Here is a 24,997-nt window from a genome sequence, read left to right on the forward strand (position 1 = left end):
AAGCTTCCTATAGGATGAAGGGAAAAAAAATTTAAAGTGGGAATTGTTTCTAATACCTGCAGGCTTTATTTGCAGCAGGAAAGAGAACTCTCTGCACATATGAGAGATGCACTTTACAACTTAGTAAGTTTTCCCAGACATTATATGAACTCCCTTAACATTATATGAACATTGCTACAAGTGTACACAACAAATGTTACAAGTTTGTGTTGTAAAGAATCATTTTATCATGTCTGTAGGTTCTGTGGGTCAGAAATTTGGAAAAGACACAACAGGCAATTCTTGTTCCTTTTGTATAATGTCTGGGGATTCAGTTGGGGAGCTTGAAGGCTGAGGGTGAATTGATGGCAGGGGCTGTTATTATGTGGGGCTCATTCATCTGGGCTGCCAGAGCTTGAAGACTAAAGGTGCCAACAGAAAAAAACTCACACATCTATACACGGCCCCCCTTGTGACCTGGCATCCTTACGGCACGACAGCCTCAGAGTAATTGGACTTCTCACATGGTGGTCCAAGGGCCCAAGAGCTACTGTTCTAGTGAAAAGGGCAGAAGGAGCACTGCCTTTGATGATTGGGGCTTAAAAAATCAATCAGCATAATTTCCATCCCATTCTATTCATTACAAGTGAGTTGCAAACCCATCAGATTAAACAGGAGAAGAATAAGAGTCCATGTATTGGAAGGGAAGTGACTGTGTTCCATAAGGACTTGTAGGATATGAGATATTATTGCAGCCATCGTTTGAAAATACAATATGCCACAGAAGATAAAGTTGGAAGAGACTGAATGACTTGCTGACCCAGAATGGTGATTGGTAAAACCAACACCAGGCGATTGACTGGAAGACAGCATTTGTGATCTACAAGTCATTGTTCAAAGTCTACACAGCAAAACAAATGAAACGAAATTGTGTCACAGCCCCTAAAAGGAAGCATGGACTTCAATATGATAACAATACTTTAAACCTTCGAAATTCAAAACCTGATCTGTGCTCCCTATTTTTCTTTTGAGGACCCTCTTTTGTCCCCTCTGATATACCGGTTGTTCTGAGCTCTATTTAACATTCAGGAAATATCTGAATCTAATGCGATGCTAGAGCAGATTTCCCATCGCCAAACTCATAAAGGGGGATTTGTGTTGTACGATTTCATGATCTCTGGTGGGACCGCTTCACAGCAGACGTACATTTTCCCTGAGGGTTTTCATCAGCGCTAAGTGAATTTCTGTCGGGTGTGAATTTATGTCTCAGCATGCTGAATCTTGGACGATTTTGCCTGCAGCAGCTGAGTGTCATCAACGAGGAGATATGTGTTAAACAAGAGCTCTCTCCCATGATGATGTTCAAGATCCCGAGAGGAAAATGAGCCTTCACTTGAGGTGCGATTGGGGGACAACAGGGTTTCCCAGCTCGGTGGCTGAGGCGGAAGGCTTGCTGTTCCCAGAGCAGCAGGTGGCATCCCTGGGGGGTTCATGGCAGGATGTTTCCCAGGTCCCTCGATGGTGTGGTGAGCAGTGCCCTGGCATCTGAGGAAGGGAAGGGCTCAACGGCAAAAGGCCATATCATGGCCCTCTGACTTACAAAGCAACCGTGTTTCATGCCTTTGTTTGTAAAATCAGAGGGCCTTAAGTTATATGTCATTAAACCCATGCTCCTAAAGAGAGGGCCTACAGTGTTCCCACCCTCAGTGGATGCCTAACTAACAAAGTATTAAAATGAAAAAAAGATTGTCCAAATGGCTCTCTTTATGTTCTTTCGGATGACTTCTTGCTATGCTCCTTTGCCACATACTTAGAATTATCAGCCACATCTGTTTTGCCCAGGTCACAGCTGTTCTTTTCAGGCAGCCAATATTTTTTTCAGCCTTAATAAATCCAGCAAAGCTACTGTTATTTGACCCAGACTGATGTGCAATAGCTTCCAGAAGGATAAAAACTAATAGGCATACAAAGGGCTTAACCTTTTACGAAATTCAGATGCATTGAAACATAGTAGATAAATCACATATTTGAGAATCAGTCCGTACTTTGTGACTGTCTGACTCTGCAGAATTAGTCAATGTTTCTGTATTTTAGTATCACCTCTTCAAAATCAGTTTTTAATGTACTGCATATAATTGCTATAAACTTTAAATAAGGAAAATATTGAAATAAATATAACATGGTCTCAAAATGTATGTATGTAGTATTTATTCGGTTTGTCCAAATTGGCAATTCCTTGTTCCCACTCCCAGTATATCTGGGACAGGGCCCAGGAATATGCATTTAAGAAGCTCCCTGGACAACTCCAGTCTTGGAATAACACCACGAATAGGACACATCACTCAATGGAGAAAGAAATGAAGGACAATGATACCTTTAAAAAAGTAATGCAAGAGTAGTCACACAGTTATGAACGAGTATGACTGGTACTGAGCATGCTCATGTACTTTTTCTTTATAATCATAAGAGATGCTTCACTAAAAAGCAAAATTTATAAACTACTTTTCTAGAAGTAGACCCTGGACTCCAGTAAACGTAGCTTCCTCCTGAGCACTAAGGGTCCCACTATACTTTGTGTCACACCAGATTGTGGATTATTTGCTGACAGAATTTTGCAAGTCTCTATCCTGTGGCATCAGCTGTTGAGGAAAGGTCAGGCTCCCTTCAGGCAGTGACATCAATGCCCTTGATTCACCCCCTCCCTGCCACACACATGCACAGACACTTGGCCTTGTGTCTGTAGTTGCCACCCACTCCCTGGATAGTTCACAACGCCCAGGATTCTGCTCTCCCCCAACTAGCTCAGCAAATTTATGTTCGACTCAGGTCACAGCCTTTTATTTCTGGCTCATAATGGTGAGAGCACTTTTGACTCACTGAAGGGAAAGAAAGAGGCACATCCAGTGGTACATAGAGTCAGAACTTGATCAGTCACTGAGATTCACTAAATGCAAAGTGTGTGTAATCATCTGATATAGACTCAGCTCTGCTACATAGTACGCTCGTTACCTCTATTTTGTATATTTTGACTACAACAGTGTGAGGTTGCTATGTTCATGCTGCTTTTACAGATGAATCTGGGGCTTACAATGCTAAGTACCAAATGGGCATAAAGAATCATTTTTGAGGTTACTGATTTGTTCATTTTCTGGACTGTGATAATTAATGGTTTAACAGATACACACATATGCCAAAACTTATCAAACTGAATGTTTTTAAAACATGCATTTTATTTTATGTCAATTATGCCTCATTAAAGCTATAAAAAAACAAACAGAATGCTATATAATATGTTCAAGATAGCACAGACAGAAAACAGTGCTTCTGTCTGCTCTCCTGTGAAACGTGTGCTCCTACTCACTGCGCCAGGTAGCAGGCTAGTGGGGGTGGAAGACACGGCCTGGCTGGCATGAAAGGAGATGGGGTGAGAAGGAAGATGCACAGGCCTTTAGATTTTCCTTAGAATAGTAGCAGCTCCTCCTGATCTGCAAACCAGCTTGAGAAAATGAAGCCCAGACTGTGGTGTTTGGATTCCAAGTTGCCCAGGCTGATCTGCTCTGTCATTGGTTTCTGGGCTAGAGGTGCTGGCAGCGTTGGCAGGTTCGCCTCCAATGAGATGTCTCCTAAAAGAGAAAATCCTGTGCCACAGCCTCAGAACACACCTCTAGTGTGGAGGCAGCTGTTAGTCAAAGGAGATCGGGATGACTGTCGGCCTTGGAATAGAGAAATGTGCAAACTCAAAACAGCCGAGCTGTCACCTCCCTTAGGGCTCAGGCTGTGGAGGTCTTATCACAGGCCTAACCCCATAGCACATGTAGTAGATGCTCAATAATTATTTTGAGAATAAATGATGGAATGACTTGCCAATTCTAAAAAAATTAAATCCAAGCGGCTCTTTAACCATTAGATTTATATTCTAAAGTTACAGCGCAGTAGATATGCCACAGTATTTACTTCGGAAAAGGTAGAGATGAATATCCAAACTGAAGTGTGGAAATGATGTGAGGTCTCAGCTCCCTGTGCTTCCCCATGAGCTGGAGTCACACCGTTTACATCGTAATCAGCTTTTCTCTGCAGCCTCACTTTGCAGTAACCCCCTGGCTTTATTAGGGGCAGATTTATCTGCATTAGCTGACGAAGGAACATCACCTTAGCTTTTACCTTGCTCTGCTTGTTTTCCCGCAAAACTCAGCTCATCATAACTTCTCTAAAAACAATACTCCCATTTTTGTAGTATCGGGAATTAGTTATAGTTCCCTATTTTATTGAGGAATAGTGGAGGCTTCAGACACTCGCTACATCATACATTATAGAACATGGATAAAGTAACCCATGAGGTGTGCCAATATCATTTCAAAGTTTGTAAGAACTCTCTTCTGTTATCCCACTTTAAGACTGTTAGCTCAAATAAAAATAGGAATCATTTTATTCCTTAATGATGGAGACTTAGAGAAATTGAAATGCTATTTCTTTTCAGCAATTGGCCCAAGTTTTCCCTTGTCAATTCCGTAGGTCACACCAGGTCTGTTTGATAGGTAATATAAATTCACTGGGTTTGGAGATTTCAAGCTGTTAACTTTCCAAACCCCTTTCTTAGCAGATGAGTTCAATCAGTATAAAGAACACAATGAGGCGTGAGTTATGTTGCATTATGCAGCCAAGTAATTTATTCCTTGAAACACCTAAAACCGAACAAAAACATTTCCCAGGCACAAGAACATGTACTCTGTATTGTAGGCTAAGATTAATTTAGCATGACCAATAAAGTTTCAAAATCACATTGGGAAAGTGCACCTGTTTGGATGGCTTGGGCGTAAAGCTTATGATGTTATGAGGGAATAGAGCCGACTATGCAGAAAGTAGCAAAATGGGGCAGAAACCAAGGATTTCTTGATGAAGAACTCATTGCTATGAAATGATTGACCTTCTTTCTTTCCTGTCTGTGCTGGGGAGATTTTCCATGTTTTGTTTTGTTTTTTTAAATGTTCTTTTGGTACAATTAGACTTCTGATTGTAAAGAAAACAAACAAACAAAAAAACCCCAAGTTAATTGGATTGTAAAAACCTATCAAATTACTTCTAGAATTCCTTTTAAGAAAAGCCTAACTCTTTTTTTAAATTTGTTGTCTCTGTTGAATAATAACAATATTAGCTTCTTTGTTGGGTTTTTCTCTGCCATTGTCCTGCAGTGAGATTCTTTCCATCTTAGTCCTTTCTTGTCTGTAATTAGCAGTGGATAACAATAACTTGATTCTCTGTTTTGCATAAGCAAAATTATGGGACTAGCAATATGCATTTAATAATCCATTTAGGAAAATAAGGCTTGTGAAAGAATTTGGTTCATTGCCTTGCCTGGCTTCCCAGGGCTAACCCTCCCACCCCTTACCAAGGGGGAAATTAGGGGAAGATCATTCACGTTTCATACTGAAGGAGCCAGAGCGCATCCTGTGGGTGCAGTTTTGGGTCTGATATAGGCCCCATTGGCACAGATGAAGCCATTGGCATGAGCGGGGGTAGAGAGGGAAGGGCAATGAGAACCCCCTTCGAAGGCATTGGAAAGGAGCTCTGGCGCCCTGAGTGTGTTTAATGGAGCAGCCTCGGTATTCGAGCTCCAAGAGGTGGTTGAGGGGGGGCCATAGGAAGCAGGTGACACTGCCTGTGATGCTGGTTAGAGAACAAGCTAGAAAAGAGGTAACTGCAGCTGAGGGCGACGAGTTGACAGCCACAGCTGGGAATGTGCAAATGCACAGACAGGACGACAAGGCCGCTTCCCCAGGGGCCACGGCAGCTCCCCCAGGGGCCACGGCGGCTCCCCCAGGGGCCAAGGCAGCTCCCCCAGGGGCCACGGCAGCTTCCCCAGGGGCCAAGGCCGCTTCCCCAGGGGCCACGGCAGCTTCCCCAGGGGCCAAGGCCGCTTCCCCAGGGGCCAAGGCGGCTCCCCGAGGGGCCACGGCAGCTTCCCCAGGGGCCAAGGCAGCTCCCCGAGGGGCCACGGCAGCTTCCCCAGGGGCCAAGGCAGCTCCCACAGGGGCCAAGGCAGCTCCCCCAGGGGCCAAGGCAGCTCCCCCAGGGGCCAAGGCAGCTCCCCGAGGGGCCACGGCAGCTCCCCCAGGGGCCAAGGCAGCTCCCACAGGGGCCAAGGTGGCTCCCCCAGGGGCCAAGGCAGCTCCCCGAGGGGCCACGGCAGCTTCCCCAGGGGCCAAGGCAGCTCCCACAGGGGCCAAGGTGGCTTCCCCAGGGGCCAAGGCAGCTCCCCCAGGGGCCAAGGCAGCTTCCCCAGGGGCCAAGGCAGCTCCCCGAGGGGCCACGGCAGCTTCCCCAGGGGCCAAGGCAGCTCCCCGAGGGGCCACGGCAGCTCCCCGAGGGGCCAAGGCGGCTTCCCCAGGGGCCAAGGCAGCTCCCCGAGGGGCCACGGCAGCTCCCCGAGGGGCCAAGGCGGCTTCCCCAGGGGCCAAGGCAGCTCCCCCAGGGGCCAAGGCGGCTTCCCCAGGGGCCAAGGCAGCTCCCCCAGGGGCCACGGCAGCTTCCCCACAGGCCAAGGCACAGAGATTCAAGGAACTCAGCCCAACTGGAGCCTTTGGGGACATGTCTTGAAGCCTAACCTTAGATCCCAACAAGCTGTCACAGTTCTGCCTTTCCCTCTGGAATGACTTCCGCTGCCTTAAAGCACGATCTCACTGGAGAAAGGCCGCGGTTAAGCGCGCCTGCTGGCCTCTTGCTGGACAGCTGACTTTCTTTGTCACCACGGGGCTCAGTCGGCAGGCCCAGCAAACAGCCCGTTAGAGGCCTGCCTGTGACACTCAGGAGGGAGCCTTCGGGGGTGCCCCTCGCCTTTCAACCCCCGAGCAGATGCTTTCCGTCTAGACTGCCCGGAGGCGCGTCTGCCGCTCTGAAGGGATCAGGAGGAGTCCCCGAGGTGCGGTAGGATGGACCCGCTCAGGGCATCGGGCCGTGTAAAGGGCGGGATGTTTCCTGCCCCGGGAGCATTCTCAGAATGACATCAGTTCACCTCCTGCTCTGGTGCCCTTATTTCAACCAGCTGTCCCCACAGTGAATCCCTGGTTCCCTCTTCTACAAACTAGAATCCTCACTTTTGTTCCCACCTAGTATTTTTCACAACATTTTAGCATTAGCGCTTTTAATAATGTAATAATTAGCGCTGTGCGTTTGGTTAGCACACAGCTTAGGAATTCACAGCATCATTAAGTTTAAAAGTCTAACTTGGGTCTCCTTAAGATTCTAAATCTTTTATTTGACTTTCACTCCCTAAAGGAAAAAAAATCAGTCTGTTAAAATAAGAATCACACCAAGTATGAAAATATTAAGTATAAGATATATGTGAGATATAATATATGCATATATATCCTATAAGCTATACAAGATATTCATACATGTGAGGCATATGAGTTTATATAAATGTGATATATTTAGTATGTATACAAAATATAAATATATAGCAGATATGTAATACATATATGTGATATATTTAATATATATGTATATAAATGCACACAAGATTCACATCAAGTATGATAATACTAATTTAGTATAAACTTAAGTATTAATATACTAAATATTAATTTAGTCTGTTAAAATGAGAATCACTTCAGGTATGAAAATATTAATTATAAGACATGTGAGATAAAATATATACATATGTATCTTATAAGTTATACAAGATATGAATACATGTAAGGTATATATTATAAAATAAGATATATATGCATAAGACATGTATGTGGCATGTTTAGTATGTATACACGCATGTAAATACACACATATGTTTGTTAAGTGTCTTGGGTAAATAAAACACACAATGGAGACTATCTCTTTCTTAGAGGAGTTTAAAAATTTATTCTTTCAGGTGATCCATTTATTAGTGATATTTACTGAATCTTAGCAGGGGATATTGATTATATTGACCCCGTCAAATCATACTATGATTAATTTTAAACACAATATATATTTTGCCAGCTTGTAAAAGATATGAAATCTTTAATTTTTTTATTGTGGTAAAATATCCCCAACATAAAATGTATCCTTTTAAGCATTTTTTAGTGGACAGTTCAGTAGCACTGTTGGCCGAGGTCACTGATAGGCATGACTGCCAGTTAACCCTTGCCCTCCCTTGTGCTTGGGATGTGCATTCTGCTCACCGCTCCCACCCTCGGAGCTTTTTCAAGGATGCAGCCTTGAGAGTAAGGTGTTGAGAGCATCTGGGTGGTGTAAGTGACTAACCCCATTAAGGCCTCCTCAGGAACGGCAAGCTTCTGGTAGGTGAGTACAGGGATCTAGCCTTGCAGTCGCCTAAGACAAACTTTGCAAATACGTTCACTTGCTTGTTAAACCTGCCACCCACCAATCTGGAGTGGCCTGCCTCTTCCTTTCCTCTCCCTCAGCCCTTCATGTACCATGGGTGGGGGTGCGGGTGGGGGAAGAGGGATGGCAGGTTGAAAAGCAGCAAACATCAAGTACATTCACACCCTTGGGTAACCACAGCCTCCACGAATCTCCAGAGAGTTTTCATCTCCCTGAACTGAAACTCTGTCTCCATTAAACACTAATTCTCCGTTTCTCCTTCCTGTCAGTCCCAGCAACTAGCACGCTAACTTCTATTTCTATGAATTTGTCTACTTTAGGTACCTCATATAAATAGAATTATGCAATATTTTGCCAGAAGCCATTCCATCCTTGCTGATTGACACAGTGGCTTCAGGGAGGAGACCTTTCACAGCCAGTGCTCCATGGGACTTGGTGTATGGCATGTCCCTTTTCCTAGGCTTGTTCCCCTTTCTAACGCTCTGTGTCCTTACCTGAGTCACTGCACCAGAAAAGGGCATTGCCCTAGCTGGAAACTTTTCCCTAGCAGGGGGATTGGATGGGGCTGGAAAAGGCAATGATTCAGTAAAAGCCCCAAGGAGTGCGGGAAAATCATGTGCCGCTATGAGGAACTCTGACTGTCAGCAGGAAGCTTAGGACTTGTGAGGCCCACTACCGCAGGAAGCTCCCCACTGGGGGAAGGGCCTGGGTCCGGGCCCTGCTGACTCGGCCGCGCAGGGCCATCCACAGGGAGCCCACCAGGGAGTTCCCACTGAGGGATGTATCACTGGGGGATGTTTATACTAATGGAAAACTCTGGGAACCCCCACAAGGAAAGAGATTATTTCAATCTACACCCGAATCCTTATCAGACACAGAATAGTCACACACAGAATATCACAACGAGGACAGGGAATGTCAGCGGAGAGACTGAGGCTGGGTGCCAGGCAGGAGGTCACCACCACAGCTAAGAACCATCACAGGCAAGCTCCAGACCCTCACTCAGGACTCATAACCTTCACATAAGAAAGCCGGCTTCGTTTTTTCTCCTTTTAGCTCTGTGGTAGAGCAATAAAACAGTAACTTCAGAATATAAATAACAAACTAAAGATTAACCTGTGGAACAGCCTATAGAAATAGAAACAATAGGTAAGACTAAAATTAACATACTTAAACAGATGTAAATTCTTTAGCAAAGGTCAGATAAGAAGGTATATTCATTAACTGTGAAAGGCCCAAACAGAAACCAGAGCAAAGCATGTCCTGTTGTTTAACCAGCAATAAAATCAAATAGTATAAATACAGCTGTAACAAGGCAATAAAGGAAGAAGCTGATTGTCCTGATGCTGTGAACCCTGTCTCCATATATTTCCATCATTTTTCGCCGACGCCGTCCACATCTTTGGGGACCCCTGGACCCCTGGGGCTGGACCCCGGCAATATTTGTCCTTTTCTGTCTGACTTATTTCACTTAGCATAATGTATTGTAGGCTCATCCATATTATAGCATGTGTAAGAATTTACTTCCTTTTAAAAGATGAATACTATTCCATTGTGTATATAAACTGCATTTTGTTTATTCATTCATCCATCAAAATGTTTGGGTTGCTCCTTTTGGTTATCATGAATAATGCTGCTATGAATACTGTTTTACTATTTAAAATTTTAAGCACAAGTGAAAATTCCAATTAGGCACATAAAATGACAGGATTGATATAAATTCAGTTCTTTTTTTTCCTTGATTAATCATTGTTCAATTTGAATCTACTCTGAGGGCATTAGAAACTCTCTTTAAGAACACGTGTAGTTCAGTACTGTGTGTTAGGACTTCTTGTATAATCGGCTTTCCAAATTAACTTGCGGTGTTTCTGTAAGGATAAATAATAAAAAATTGCACTTATTTCAAGATTCCATCTATAGTATTAAAATTCATCAATGACTACAGAAAGAGTTTTGGACTGATATCCACCAACATAAGATTTCTTGGGATGAGAGTATTTTATGCCAGATAATATTTATAATTGTCCCTTAGTAAGACACTAGGATAAGAACTGGCATTCAGTTTTATCAGTTATTTATGGTGTCCCCTGACCATGGAAACTATCATACTTGTCCAAATTTTACTATCAAGACTAAAAATGTTTTCAACTGAGATGTTTATATTTTGGAGAACTGTGTCCCCATATTTAAAACAGGAGGGAGAGGTCAGGGTGGTGGAAGTAGGCAAAGGGAGGACATATGCAATAATGTCAACATAAAAAAATGTAATTAAAAAACACTGAAATTTATAAACAATATTTTTCTTCATCTGGTAAGAAATCATAAAATCAATTTAACTTCAGTATTTTCTAGACTAAAAATCTCTGAGTAGAAAAGGCAGAAGAAACAATCTTTTTTTTTTTTTCCAGAGTTGAAAATTCAAATGTATTTTATTGCTAGTAACAGTGAAACCTTGGATCTCATTGTCAAATGAGAAACTTATGAAAGAAGAGTAAGCTCTAATTTACTAACCTTTTCTGTATTTTCCATTGGGAGAGATAATGTTAAACTCCATCATGGGATGACGGCTGGAGGTGAAAGATGTGCGAGCAGGTCAAAGAAACCTACTTATTCTTCTGGCAAAACCAAGTCAGAGCTAAAGAGATGCAGAAAAGAGGGGTGATTACCAAAGAATATTAAAGAGAACTGGTCAGGTCAATCCTACTCTTGATGAGGTGGGGAAAGAATGATAATAAAAAATGGCAACAGACTTTCACCTCTGTCCAACAACTATTAGTGGCCTGGATTTACTCTCCTATGTGAATGAACTAGAAAACACTGGCCAAAATATATAAAACAAATTTCTTAAGGTGTTGAACACTGGGCAATAAAGAACTGATCCCTGAGACTTGTGAGACAAACTGGCTGATCTGACTATTGATAAAGTGTGCAGGGAATAGGGTGATATTTTTAAAAAGTGACACCAGATTTCAGAGGTTGGAATAAGAAACAGGTCATGTGCTATCAAAGGTGATGGAGGCACTTAGACAAGCAAAATTGGGAAGACGGGTAAAGGATAATACTTTACTTTGGAGTTTTCTTTTCTTTTGGCTTTTTCTGTGTTTTGTTTTTGTAATCTCTTGGGCATATCCTTCAAATTTAGGAGTCAGGTGGAGAAACCCTAAAAACAATGCAATTTGTGCCAAAGACCAGGAAATCTGGGTCCAAAAAGATAAATTTAAAAATTGATACATAGACTGCTGATGACTATACTTTTATGTTTATTTATTTTTATTTTTTAGTTTAACCTTTGTTTATTTTGTTGCTTTTTCATTGTTCAAAATATTACAGATGTCCCTTTTTGTCTCCATTTACCCTTTCCACTGCGCCCCCACCCCCTCTCCAGTCCCGCACCACACTATTGTCTGTGTCCATGGGTTATGCATATATGTGTGTAAATTCTTTGGTTAATCTCTCTTCCACCACCACCCTCACCTTCTCTCTGAGATTTCTCAGTCTGATCCCTGCTTCCACATCATTGAGTCTATTTTGTTCATCAGTTTAAGTTCTTTAGATTCCACATATAAGTGAGATCATATGATATTTGTCTTTCTCTGGCTTATTTTGCTTAGCATAATATTCTGCAGGTCCATTCTTACTGAGCCAAAGGGTACAAGATCCTTCTTCTTTATAGCTGCATAGTATTCCATGGTGTGAATGTCCCACAGCTTTTTTATCCACTCATCTACTGATGGGCACTTGGGCTGTTTCCAGATCTTAGCTATTGTAAACTGCGCTGCTATGAACATACAGGGGTACATATATTCTTTCTGATTAGTGTTTGAGGATTCTTAGGATATATTCCTAGAAGTGGGATGACTGGGTCAAAAGGCAGTTACATTTTTAATGTTTTGAGGAACCACCATACTGTTTTCCACAGTGGCTGCCCCAGTCTGCATCCCCACCAGCAGTGCACTAGGGTCCCCTTTCCCCACACCCTCGCCAGCACTTGTAGTTTGTTGATTTGTTGATGGAGCCATTCTGACAGGGGTGAAGTGACACCTCATTGTGGTTTTAATTTGCATGTCCATGATGATTGGAGACCTTGAGCATTTTTTCTTATGTCTCTTGGCCATCTGTATGTCCTCTTTGGAGATAAAACAAGGGCAGGGAGGGAGTCCAATAAGAGATATGGGGAAACAATAGAGAAAAGCAGTAAACTTTTTGATTATAATGATAATATCCCAGCAATAAAGCAGAGAATATGAACAAAATTTGGTAATACAACAATAAAACAAAACAAAAACAAAAACAAAAAACCAAGCAAAGCAAAACAAATTTTAAAAAATAATTAAAATTCAGAAACAAGTAAAAAATTTAAAAAGAATTTTTTTTTTTATCTCTATTTTCTGAAGAAAAGAAAAAACAGTCATTCAGGTGAGTTTCATTTGGGAAGCTCGTGCTGTCCGAGGCTCCCTGTTTTGTGTGCTGATTTCATTTCTCCTGGGAGGTGCTTTTATATCAGCCAATGTGAGGAGCTGTCTAGGTTTCGCTCTCATGTCCTTAGGTAGTTGGCTGACCTGGGGCTCTCTGAGGCCCACCTCCACCTGTCAGCTATTCTGCCTCCCCCTTGTGGTTGCCTGGTCTTGCTCTAGAGTCTTCTGAAGAGTCTTTGGGGTGCAGGCTGGCTAGCGTAGCTCGGGATATCGCTCCCCTTACTTAGAGGTTTCACTGTCAGACACTCACTGTGGCGAAGTTAGTCTCTGCTCCACAGCCAGCTCCTCAGTCTCCACCCTACCCTCCAATTCTAGTTCCCTATGCATTGACCTGCTGCAGGTTCAGCTTGACTTCAGCCTGTTGCCTTTTCTGTCTGGGCCGTTTCAGCAGCCTGGGCTCAGTGGGTTCGACTAAAATTAATTCTGTTGAGCACTTTGCTTACCCAGCCCTCAGAAGGGGTTTAAAACTTTTCCCCCAGTTCCAAAACAATAGTCCCTAAGCGTCTTATTCTTGTATTGTCAAGAGACAAACAGAAACAAATAAACCAACAAAAAGACAGGAAGATAGATCTGTGAGCTGCTCTCCCTTCCCCCTCAGGACTGTGCCCTGCAGGGGATATCTGGGGCTCCAGGGAGCAGAACCAGCCCTTTCCTTTTGGTGCTCCTAGCCTGCAGGAGAAGTAGGCGTGCTCTGCCCCTCCTTTCCCAGATCTGGTTGGCTGTGTCACAAGGCACTCGTTTCAAACTCTCCACAATGCAAACACAATTCCCAGTTTTGGCCGGTCTGTCTTCCCAATGCAAGTCAGGAAGGTGGACACCTTTTCAGCAATCAAAAACTCAAAAATGCACAAAGCAACACGCAGGCAGAGAACTCGCTCTGCGAGGTCCCGGAGCCCCTGCACCTCAGTACCAAGAAGGAGGGGGTCTCAAAGTCAGCCCCACGCAGGTCCCCTGCACAGCTGATCTCAGTAAAGCTGGGGCAGCTACTTTCATGCTATCCTGGTTTCCCTCAGAACAGGTAACAATCCCCAATTCTCCGCACCAGTAGCACCAGTGGCTGGAGGGCTGATCCACCACGCTGGCAGCTCTGGTCTCTCTCTGGTGGCAGGAGGGCTCTCTTCCACTTCCCCATCCTTGAGACACAGGTCAAATGCTTTCTGGGGTGCTACACAATGCCCTAGAGGAAAGCAGAGGGGCCCTGTAGGTGGGTGCTGAGTGCAGCCCTCTAGGCCTTTTGTATTGGGAAGCCACACCCTGTGGGACAGCCTTTTCTATGGTCAGCACCTGGGGTGAAAGTCTCCTGTCTCAGCTGTCACCATTAGGCCTGTTGTTTCACTGGGAGGTGCAGTCCCCTCCTCGCAGGTACACTGTCCCCCTGGCTCCCTCTGCCACCCTGCACGGGCTCTCCTTCCCTTCTCCTCTGCCCTGGGTTTGAGGTCCTAGCTTTTGGATTCCAGCTCACACTTCCAAGGGGAGGGAGCTTTGCAGCCTCTAACCCAGCACTGGCTTTGGGAGGACTCCCCCTTTTTATGTCCCACCCCCTTACCAGACTCTATAATGTTCCTTCAGTGCTCCTTTCTCAAAATATGTCCACTCAGGTATATTTCGCTTGTTCTTCCAAGCTGGTTAGGCAGTATTTTAACATTTAACCGAATCCGTGGCTGGGAGCGAGGGTGCTCAGCTTCTTGCCAGAGAGCCGCCAGCTTCCCTAGGACAGCTATATTTTCAAAGGGGTATGAGTTCAGCAAGGGAGCTCAAACCAAAGCACTTAAAACAGGCCCAGTTTCACTAGAGTTGACAAGATGTATTTCATTTTATCTGATGCTAGATCTTATCACTCAAACTGTAGTGAAAGAGTGGCAATTGCCCATTGAGTTGAGGTAGTAAACAACTCACTCTGAATTTCAATATGCCTTCAGTTTCCTAAATAACAGAAGTGAAAAGCAGATGTCTAAGAAAGAGTCTTCATTTGTTCTTGCTTGACGTATTTTCATCTGACCATTAATGACCTAAGTAAGAAGAAATTAAGCAAGCTAGTAAAATTATTTATATATTCATAAAAAAATAAGAAAACTTCTTTAGTTTCAGCACAAACATATCGGTGTCCCTTCCCACTGCATGTGCTCTCGTCTTTATGAATTTCAATGGCTCATTTGTAGCTGGGATTTCTGCCAAGCTTCTAGTAAAATAAGACATGTTTATGACTAAGACTGAATTTTACAGTTTCAGAAAACTTCGACTAGACAGTTAAGAAACTTGATATCTGAAACTACATATCTGAGAAATACGACTCTATGGTACTTGACAAGTGAAGACTTGCTTTCTAATCTTTTAGTGTGTCCAGTGTGAGTATGGATGGAGAGAGTAAGCTCAGGCTTGACAGTCCTGAGCATTGCATGTCACAAAGGCCAGCCTCCAGCCCTGCTGTAACTACACTGGCAGCCTGGCCTCTACGGTCACTGTGAAATCCCAATGGCTTTCATGGTGCAGCATTCAGAATTTAAAAGCCATTTCAGAGAACAAATATCTGGAGAGAGCAGCAGAGAGTGTGCCAAAAAGTCTAAGAACCTTTTTACTCTGAACTTTTCCATCGCCTTCATGAGATAGCGGTATGAAAAGAGAGCATGGAAGGGACACGGCTAAGGTGACCGCAAGCATTGGCACGCATGCTGAGACAGGGAAACAAATGCTGTCCTCTGAAGAGGACTTTGATAACTCATCCACTAAGGAAATAACTGACTGTCCTATATATATATATTTTTTGATCCAACAAAGAAGAGCAAATGGTGGTTCTTTAAAAAGGAGGGAAGAAAATGTGACTTCACTTTCAATGATGGAGGCACTTGAGTGTTTTACAGTTAGCAATATTTTCCCTTAGCAAATGATCTATAGATCATCTCTTAGAGAGTATAAAACACCAGACACCAATGTTAATTTACCAAGAAAAATCACTACCCCTGGTAGGATTTATAAGTGAGGCAAATATTGTTTGGGAAGATGAAGCTGTGAGAAAATGAAGGGATTAGCTGAAGAACATAGATGAGTATCCCATAGACACGGACAGTAGGGTGGCAAAGGCCAAGGGAGGGGAGGCACAGGTGGGTGGGAGTGAGCAAGGGTGGAGGAAGGGGGACACCTGCAATAATGTCAACATTAAAAAATTTAAAAAATAGAGACATGGGAATAGGAGTAGTTTTATGAAAGTGTCCTCAGAGGTAGGTCAGCTTTGTGGTCTTTGTTAAAAACAAATGATGCCTATGTTTTGTCAAAACGATGTATCAATCCGGGCAAGATCAGAAAGACACCATGAAGGTTGAAAGAAAAGAACTGAGTACAAGCTTTGGAAGCCAAACAAACAAATGATTTAAAGAACAGGACAGGCTTCTGTTTGTGCCTTGGTGCCATAGGCCCTGCTGACTTAATGCGAAGCACTGAAGGTTGCTAGACAATGCATGTCCCCGTGTCAGTCAAGGAACTCTTAATTCTTTGTAGAGTGACTTTCTCTGCTTTCTGAGACTACCTGTTGCCTTTTACTGTTCAAGGATGCATTCATAATGCATTACTGCGTTTTTCTTTTCTTTTTTGTTTTTTACCATTTAAGGCTATAGTATCTTAAATTTAAGCACTTTTCTTTTGAATTAAATCTGTGTATTACTGTCATAACTGAACTGCAAAGTTCCTTGGAAAGAAGACAAGACAGAGACATAGATATCGGTGATGATTTTCAGAAGGCAGTTAGGGAAAGGGATTGATGCTGATGCTAATGCAATTTATGTGCAGATCTCTTCATAGCATGTTTCTGGCCTCCTCCAAGGTCACATGGTCTCCAGAGGACAAATCCCATATTGAGGAATCGGTCAATTTCATCTAAATAATCAAAATTATGTGTGTAGAATTGTTCATAAATCACTTTATTATCTTTTAGGTGCCTGCAAAGTCTTTATTGATAGCCCCTGCTTTATTTTTGATATTGGTCATTTGTGCCTCTTCTCTCTTTTTCTTTGTCATTTTTACTAGAGATTTGTCAATTATATTGATATTTTCAAAGAAACAGCACATTACTTTATTGATGGCCTGTATATTTTTTTCTCTTTTCAATTTCACTGATTTCTTCTCTCGCCTTAATTATTTCCTTCCTTCTGCTTGCATTGAGTTTATATGTTCTTCTTTTTCTACGTTCTTTATGTAAGAACTTAGATTACTGATCTGAAACTTTTCCTTTTTCCTAATGTATGCATCTGGTGCTATCAACTTGTGCCTCGTCCTTGCTTTAGCTGTGTCTCACAAAATTTGATAAGTAGTATTTTCATTTTTATTTAGTTTATTATTATTTTTTAAAATTTCACTTGGAATTTCCTCTTTGACTCACTATGTGCTTAAAAATATGCTATTTAGTTTCCAGGTGTTTGAAGATTTTTTTCTGTTATCTTTTAGTTATTTTCTTTTGATTCTATTCAAGCCAGAGAACACTAACTGTATGGCTTCAGTTCTTTTAAAACTGTTAACCTTTGTTCTATGACCCAGGATGTAGTCTATTTTAATATATGTTTTATGGACATTTGCAATAAATCTGTATTCTGCTATTGTTAGATAGTCTATTCTATAAATATGGATTACTTTCTGTTTGATAGAATTGTTGAGTTCTATAGACTTGATATTCTGTCTAGTTGTTTAATCAATAATTAAGAAAGAATTTCTCTCATACAGAGAAATTTGAAGCAATACAGGGGGTCACTGGTCTCAAACAAGTTCGAAACCCAGCAGGGAAGATTCCATTATGTTTTAAGACCTGGAAATAATCCTCTATGGCTTGAAGTTCCACCCTTTGGGTCCATGGAAGCTCTGCCCTCTCTAGTTTCTGTCTTTGTGTCCACAGTTTTGCTTTTGGAGATATGGTTTCTTTTTCTTGAAAGATATCATGTTTGAAGCCAATGAGCTCCATAGCTTGTTTCCTGTCTGTAGAATTTTTGAAATCTGATTACCCCTTTTCACTTTGTCTTGTCTCTGTTTCCCCCTTCAGTCTACACTGGCAGTGTTTTGCTGATACTACGTTCTGAAAAAACATTGTGGTTCTCCCACGTATTCCATGGGAATCTATGCCACCAGACAAGAGCATCCTCCACATATCTTTCCTATGTAACTCCATATCTTTTCCTGACTTCTGTTGGGATGGTTGAGTGGATCCATAAGTCACATGCCTAATCTCTTCACCAAAAGGTTGTTCAGGCAATCCCTTCAGCCTCTCTCCAGAGCATGCTTTTTCAGCAATGAATTTCTTAATTTTAGCCTCATTTGCAATCTGGATAGGCCAAAAGCCTCCCAAATCGGCGAGTACTGGTTTCTTTTTTGCTTAACAGTTCCTTCCTCAAACTGTTGATGAAAATCTCAATCAATGTCTTTTCTTTGTTAGTTGATCTTCTTGCCTAGATGACCAAATGATTCTTTTAAAAAAAAATAAAATAATTTTAATAGAATATATATCAGTGTTGAATGTTTTCTGTCAGTTTTCCCAGATACATAGTGTGATCTTTCAATATGTAGTCTCAAAAGTTTTCTTGAATTAAAAATTCCATCAATTTTCTTGGTTTTTATTAAAATTTTCTTTGTCTCCTATTATTCGTAGTGTGAATTTCTTTCTTAATTTCCATATTGATCACTTTTTCTAAACTCCTATCTTTCTTAATTTATTTTTTATTTTAAAAATTTCTCTTTTCAACCTTCTTATTTTAAGGCACTTTCTATGATGCTTCTTTGCTGTATTTCTCCTGGTTTAACCTTCATTTCATTTATTAAGGAATTATTTCCTTCCAGTCAGATCACTTTTACATATCACATGGTTGACTTTTCTAATTATGACTCATGCTTTTGTTCTATATTTTCTATATAACTTTAATATAAAAATAAAATATTAAAAAGAAAATTAATTGAAATTAAAGTTTTAAATTTTTATTGTTTTTTGAAATATTAGTTTATAATTTTCATCTTTTTGCAGCCCAAAGCCTCTGGAGTTTCTTTTTAATTCAAGAATGTGATTTTGCTTCCAAAATATTCTCTCTCTCAAAATTTGAGGAATTAAACAGTAGATGTTGAAAAAAAATATTGAGGCAATGAGGTCAATGACTATTATTCTAATATTTAAAGACTCAGAATTTCACAGGGTTTTAAAAAAATGAACAATCACATCATGTCACAATGTGTACACATTTGTTTGTATACATAGGAGATGACTGAAAATCCAGACATCTTTTATCTAGCAATGCAGTAGAATGATTTATGTTGGCTACCACTATGGGTTTTCTATTTTGTAATAAGCTTTTTAAATATACCAAAAGATGATTCTCTTAGCAAGCCTACAGAGTTATTATTTTATACATTTTATAGAAGACACCTTTAGATTTGTAAATGTTAATAACTTAGCCAAGAGAAGGAAACAAGTGAGTGGCGAAGCACAGATTTGGTTCCAAAACCCAATCCTTTGAGCCACTCTAAGAAAGCCGGTTGCCTAGGTAATCCTCAATTCTATTACTAGGATGCAAGGTGCTATTTTAGGAATAGTTTCTCCTTCTCTGGAGTAGTCTATCTGACACCCTGGGGTGTTATCAATTATTCTATACAAGCAGTGCCCTAATCTTGCTTAACAAAGTCTGGCAATGTAAGATTACAAAAGAGGTCTCATCAATACACACTCACACTAATAATTAGTAATTATGTAGGTGGCTAACATGAAGAAACGTAACAGGTAAATTTCAATCTTAGCTGTTCAACAGCATGTTAGTTTTACATTCACATATGTCTTCAGTCTGACCACTTTCCAGCACCTCCACAGCTATCACTTACAGTCCAAGCCACTTTCATCTTCCCTTAATTTTATACAATAGCTCCCTAAATGGCCTCATTCCTTCCATTTTTGCTGCTGTACAGTTAATTATCCACACTATGGCCAAGGTGAGCTTTAAGAACATAAAAGAGATCATGTCAGTAATTTTTCAAAACTCTCTAATGGCTACTCCAATGGATAATAAAAGTCCTTGCACTAGTCTGACTGGATTACTTGTCTTTCATTGTTAATTTGTAAGAGTTCTTTATGTACTCTGCATATAAGAACCATACCAGAATTATGAATTGCAAATATTTCCCCCTATCTTGGGGTTGTCTTTTCACTTTCTTTATGATGTCCTTTGAAATACACAAGGTGTTAATTTTGATGGAGTCCAATTTATCTATTTTGCTGTTGTTGCTTGTGCTTTTAAGGTCATATATAAAAAGACCTTGCTTAATCCAACCAAGGTCATAAAGATTTACTCTTATATTTTCTTATAACATTATTATAATTTTAGCTCTTACATTTAGGTCTGTGACCCATTTTGAGTCAATTTCTGTGTATAATATAAAAAAGAAGGTGCAACTTCATTGTTTTGCATGTAGATATCCAGTTGTTCCAGCACCATTCGTTGCAAAGGCTATTCTTTTCCTATTGAATTGTCTTGGCCCAATTGTAAAAAATTAATTCACCATAAATGTAAAAGTTTATTTCTGGACTATCATTTTTACTCCATTAATCTATATGTCTAATCTTATGCCAGGACCTGACTGTCTAGATTACTGTAGCTTTATAGCAAGTTTTGAGGTGGGGAAGTGTAAATCCTCCAACTTTGTTTTTTCTTTTTAAAGATCATTTTGGGTATTCCGCATCCCTTGAAATCCCTACAAAAAAACCAACTGGGATTTTGACAGGGATTGGATTGAATCTGCAGATCAAATCATGGGAAATTGTCATCTTAACAATATTAAGTCTTCTGCTCCATGAACATGAGACATCTTTCTATTCATTAGGTCTTTAATTTCTTTTAAAAACAATATTTTTCAGTTTTCAGAGAATCAGTTTTATGCTTCTGTTAAATTTATTCTAAGTATTATATTTTTAGCATGCTACTATAAAAGGAATTATTTTCTTAATTAAATATTCACATTTTTCATTGCTAATATATAGAAACAAAATAGATTTTGTATATTGATTTTGTGTTTTGCCATATGACTGAAATCAATAATCTATAAATTCTAGTAGGAGTTTTTGTTTGTTTGTTTTAGTGGATTCCTTATGAGTTTCTATATATAAGATCATGTTACCTGCAAAGAAATATAGTTTTATTTCTTTCTTTCCAGTCTGGATGTCTTTTATTTAATTTTCTTGCTTAATTGTCCTAAGTAGAGGCAATACAAGGTAAATAGAAGTGGTGAAAGTGAGCATCCTTGTCTTGCTTCTGATTTTAAGAGAAAGACATTCAGTCATTTACCATTGATTACGCTATTTGATGTGAGTTTTTTCTGTATGGGTCACATTTTCTTGTTTCTTGAATACTAAAATTTTAGATAATATATTGTAGTAACCCTGGATACTAATCCACTGCCCCCACCCCAGCTCATTGTTGTTTGCTTGCTTATATTTTTAGAGGCTTGGCTGGGCTATTTTAGCGAAGCCTAATCTCCCAGCAGGATGTACCCTGTGATGTAACTCTTTGGAGGGCCCAGCCTTGGACACGCACACATTCACCCTGGATGGCAGTGGCTTCAGCAGGGCTCTTTGTTTCTTTTCCTGATCTCTCTAAGCTGCTTCAGTTGGATTCCCAAGCAGCTGTTTGGTTTCATTAATCACTGGCTGATTTAGCTACTGGTTTCAATACTGCCCTGAGGCATCAGTTGCTCTGTGGTCTGATCCCATTACATTCTGTCTCTTTGCAGAGGTAATCTTTAAGGCCAGTCTTTCAGGTTTGTTCCTACCCTAGGAGGGCTTCTTCTAGCCATCTCTTTCCCTGATTCTCTCAGATCCATATCTAGCTGGTTTGAAGTACAGCTTACTATTCTCATTGCGCAACCATAACTGATTACCACCAAAATCTCCTTTATTTGGGGGAGCACTCTTAGCCTTGAACTACCCATATTCTCTTCCAAATGAAGTAATTTCTCCTGGGAAGTGCTTTAGAGAGCTCTGTTCTTACAGTTTGCCTCTTCTCCTGAGCAAAACCACCACTGATCCAGAGCTGGGGGAACGAAATATGGCCCAGTTCTCTCAGAGTGACACGTCTGCTTCACGAGCAGGGTACTGGGCTGTGGTACCATCGTCTGCACTTCGTGGTTTTATTTTTCCAGGATAGACCCTCTGCCCAATGAACGAGCTGGAGTGATGGTGATCAGAGCCCCAGTATTGTGGCCTGCCAAGGCTGGAGTCACGTTCTGCCCTAGAAGCGGGGTGTGGGTGGAGGAAGAGATCCTCAGGTTTCTCAGCCTACACTTTTCCAGAATTGAGCCTCTAAAACACTGAGCTGCTGAGCCTGAGAGGTGCTTTGAAACCATCTCTTGGGGAGAGAGATCATTTTGCTGAACAGGGAACTGGGAGGAGAGAGAGGCCTATGTCTTCTATCACACTGAGCGGGGATGTAGGGAGAGACAACATTTCAAATACCACAGGCTCTCACTGTAACAATAAAGATTTGGGTTTTTTTCTTGAATATAGTTTTTTAATTTGAATTAGAATAATTTTCAGAGATTTTAAATGGTTGCTTCAAGAATACATACATATGTTATGTTTATTATGGTTGTTTCATTGGAGAAAGGATCCACAAAGTTTCTCATATCCTCATATTAAAATACTTAATAAATTTATGTTTGAGTTTGTGTTTTGTGTGACCCTCCATGGACCAATGGAGGGTGTAACAAGACTTGAAGACTTTGCTAAGACTGCCCTATCTCTTGTCACCTCCTAGTCTTTTTGGGAGAGCCTTGTCCCCACCCCTGGTGCTCTGTGTCCCACAAATCTCTCCCTCCCCACACCAATTCAACAACCACTATTGCCTTCCACCTTGTGAAGGGTGGACTTGGACAGAGGCACAGAGAGGGTTGGGGACAGGTGTGTGTGCTCCATGTCATTCTGGGACAGGGCATGACAATGTCTACCTACGCCCCAGGCTGTCAGTGCCACAGATCTTTTAAAGTCAACTTGGAGGGGCCAAGCCCTTTATGCATCCCTAATTCAAGCAAGAACTGAGTGTGTCCCAGCATGGATGTTGAAATCCCTTTGGGGTTGCTTATCTGTGACCCATGGGAAGCAAGATCCCCAGCACAACTTCCCTGCTCTCAAAAGTCTCATTGGTTTGGCTGCTGCTGAGAGATGGAACAGGCAGCCAGTAGGCCACATGTGTTCCTGACCTCAGGCCAGGCCTTCAAGTACCTCTGAGGGTTTACAGTTGCCCTGCCTATATCCCCTTACAGGAAGAAATGTGGCATTAAGTAGCAGAAAAAAAGTTAAAAAAAATTACCACCATACAAGTTGAGAGGGAGAGACCATGGAAGGAAACCCTTTTATATTTTAATACCATTAAGAACACCTTTTCCCCTGTTTTTGTTTGTTTGTTTGTTTGTTTGTTTTTACTGAGAGGCCCCACATTTTCATTTTACACTGGACCCTGCAAATCATGTCACTGTGTCTGTCTTTGGACCTTGGCATACTCTATTGTCCTGCTTAGGACACCATTTTCTCTCCTCCCTTCCCCATTCACCTTGTGGTCACTCTTATTCATTCTTCAGGTCTTGGCTTAGAAATCACTTCTGAGAATCTTTCTCCCTAATTTGGATTAAGTACTGTCAAGTGCTCCAATACAGTCTTTCCTTCCTCAACCTTATTACCTGTATTCAAGAGTCTATTTGCTCAGTTATATCCCATCAAAATTCTTGAGGGCAGAGATTATTTTCTTTGTCATTGTAACTGCAGGTTCTCATACAGTGCCAGGCATCACATGTTTAATACGTTGCCACTTAATAATGATTAAATGGACAAAGATGACTTTCAGCTGTGATGTCTGGGGTGCTTTCTGAACGATGAGGGGAGATAATGGGAGATTTGGTGTGAGGAATGTGTAAAGGCATACAGGAGGTGTGCCGTAGCCAGTGTATCCAGGGGCAGCCAACTGTTCTGTGGGACTGGAAAGCAAAGCACAAGCTGATGTCCATAAAGATGTCTTGTGCGTGGTATTAATAAGATTGGACCTCATATAGAAGGTAACATGGAGCCTCTGGAAGAATTTAAGTTGTGAAATTAGTACATCTTAGTGAGGTCACTCTGAGCCTAATGTGAGAAAGCCTGGCTATTGCACTCACTCAGAGAAGAAAAATGAGGGCCTGGGTTAGGGCACTGGAGGTACCGATGATGCTTGCTGCCTTTTGTAACACAACTTCTTATGAGCAAGCAATACCCACCTTAACCAGGCACCAACATCCTGGAAGTTAGCAGCTAAAGATAGATTTACATCTACAGGACTAAGAAGGAAATGGGCTTTCTCTGTTTCTCTGTAACAACTCGTGGACATTTGCCAAAGTCAGGTGGTGCTGAACCTGGTATGCAGTGATCAGTAGACCAGGCACTGAAGTCTTGAGTTTTATACCTCATTATACTCACACATTTGTATCTTTTCATAACCACCTGTGGCAAATCAAGGGTGAAGTAACAGAATCTCACTGTTAAAGCTACAGCTACGTGTGATTGCCGGGGGGAGGGGGGGGGGGGGCGAAGGGTGCAGGAAAATTTACTTAGAGAAGGGAGAAATGAAAATCACAGAGCATTTTCATTCAGCTTGTATGCCATTATTTTCTCCACCACAAACTCCTTGAGGATGTTTCTACTATGAGAAGTCAGTCTATCACATCCAAATTGGCCCTTTATGACTTGGTTCAAATACTTGTCATGCAAATATTCCCATTTTAGTACACAGTATTGTTATTCACACACCTCAGCACACTGTGCTGCTCATCATTGCAGCTTGTCTCTTTTTGGGCAAACAAACCAAAATACTATTTCTGATTTTTTTTTTCTTTCCCACCATCAAGATTTCCCCTTCATTCTGATGCATTCTCCACTGAATTTTTTTTTTTGTATTGCTTTTGAGTTTCACAGATAATATTTCTTTCGGAAAGAGACCTGTAAATCTTCCCATTTCACTTTAGCACCAAACTGATGTTCCATGAGAAGAGAAAGATCTGAACTCAATCATATAAAGGAAATTTAGAATGAAAGTTGCATACAACATTCTATAAAATGGATTTATCCTTCCTGTGGGGAACAAGTTAACCAAATAAACCTGAATAGATGCCTAAATGGAAAACATCACAAGCAATATTCAGTCATGTATTGGATGGAAGATTGAAGGAGGAGAAAACTGCAGGATCCAAGTAGT

Source organism: Miniopterus natalensis, chromosome X (assembly GCF_054644295.1).
Source record: "Miniopterus natalensis isolate mMinNat1 chromosome X, mMinNat1.hap1, whole genome shotgun sequence".
In the NCBI taxonomy this organism is placed as follows: Eukaryota; Metazoa; Chordata; class Mammalia; order Chiroptera; family Miniopteridae; genus Miniopterus; species Miniopterus natalensis.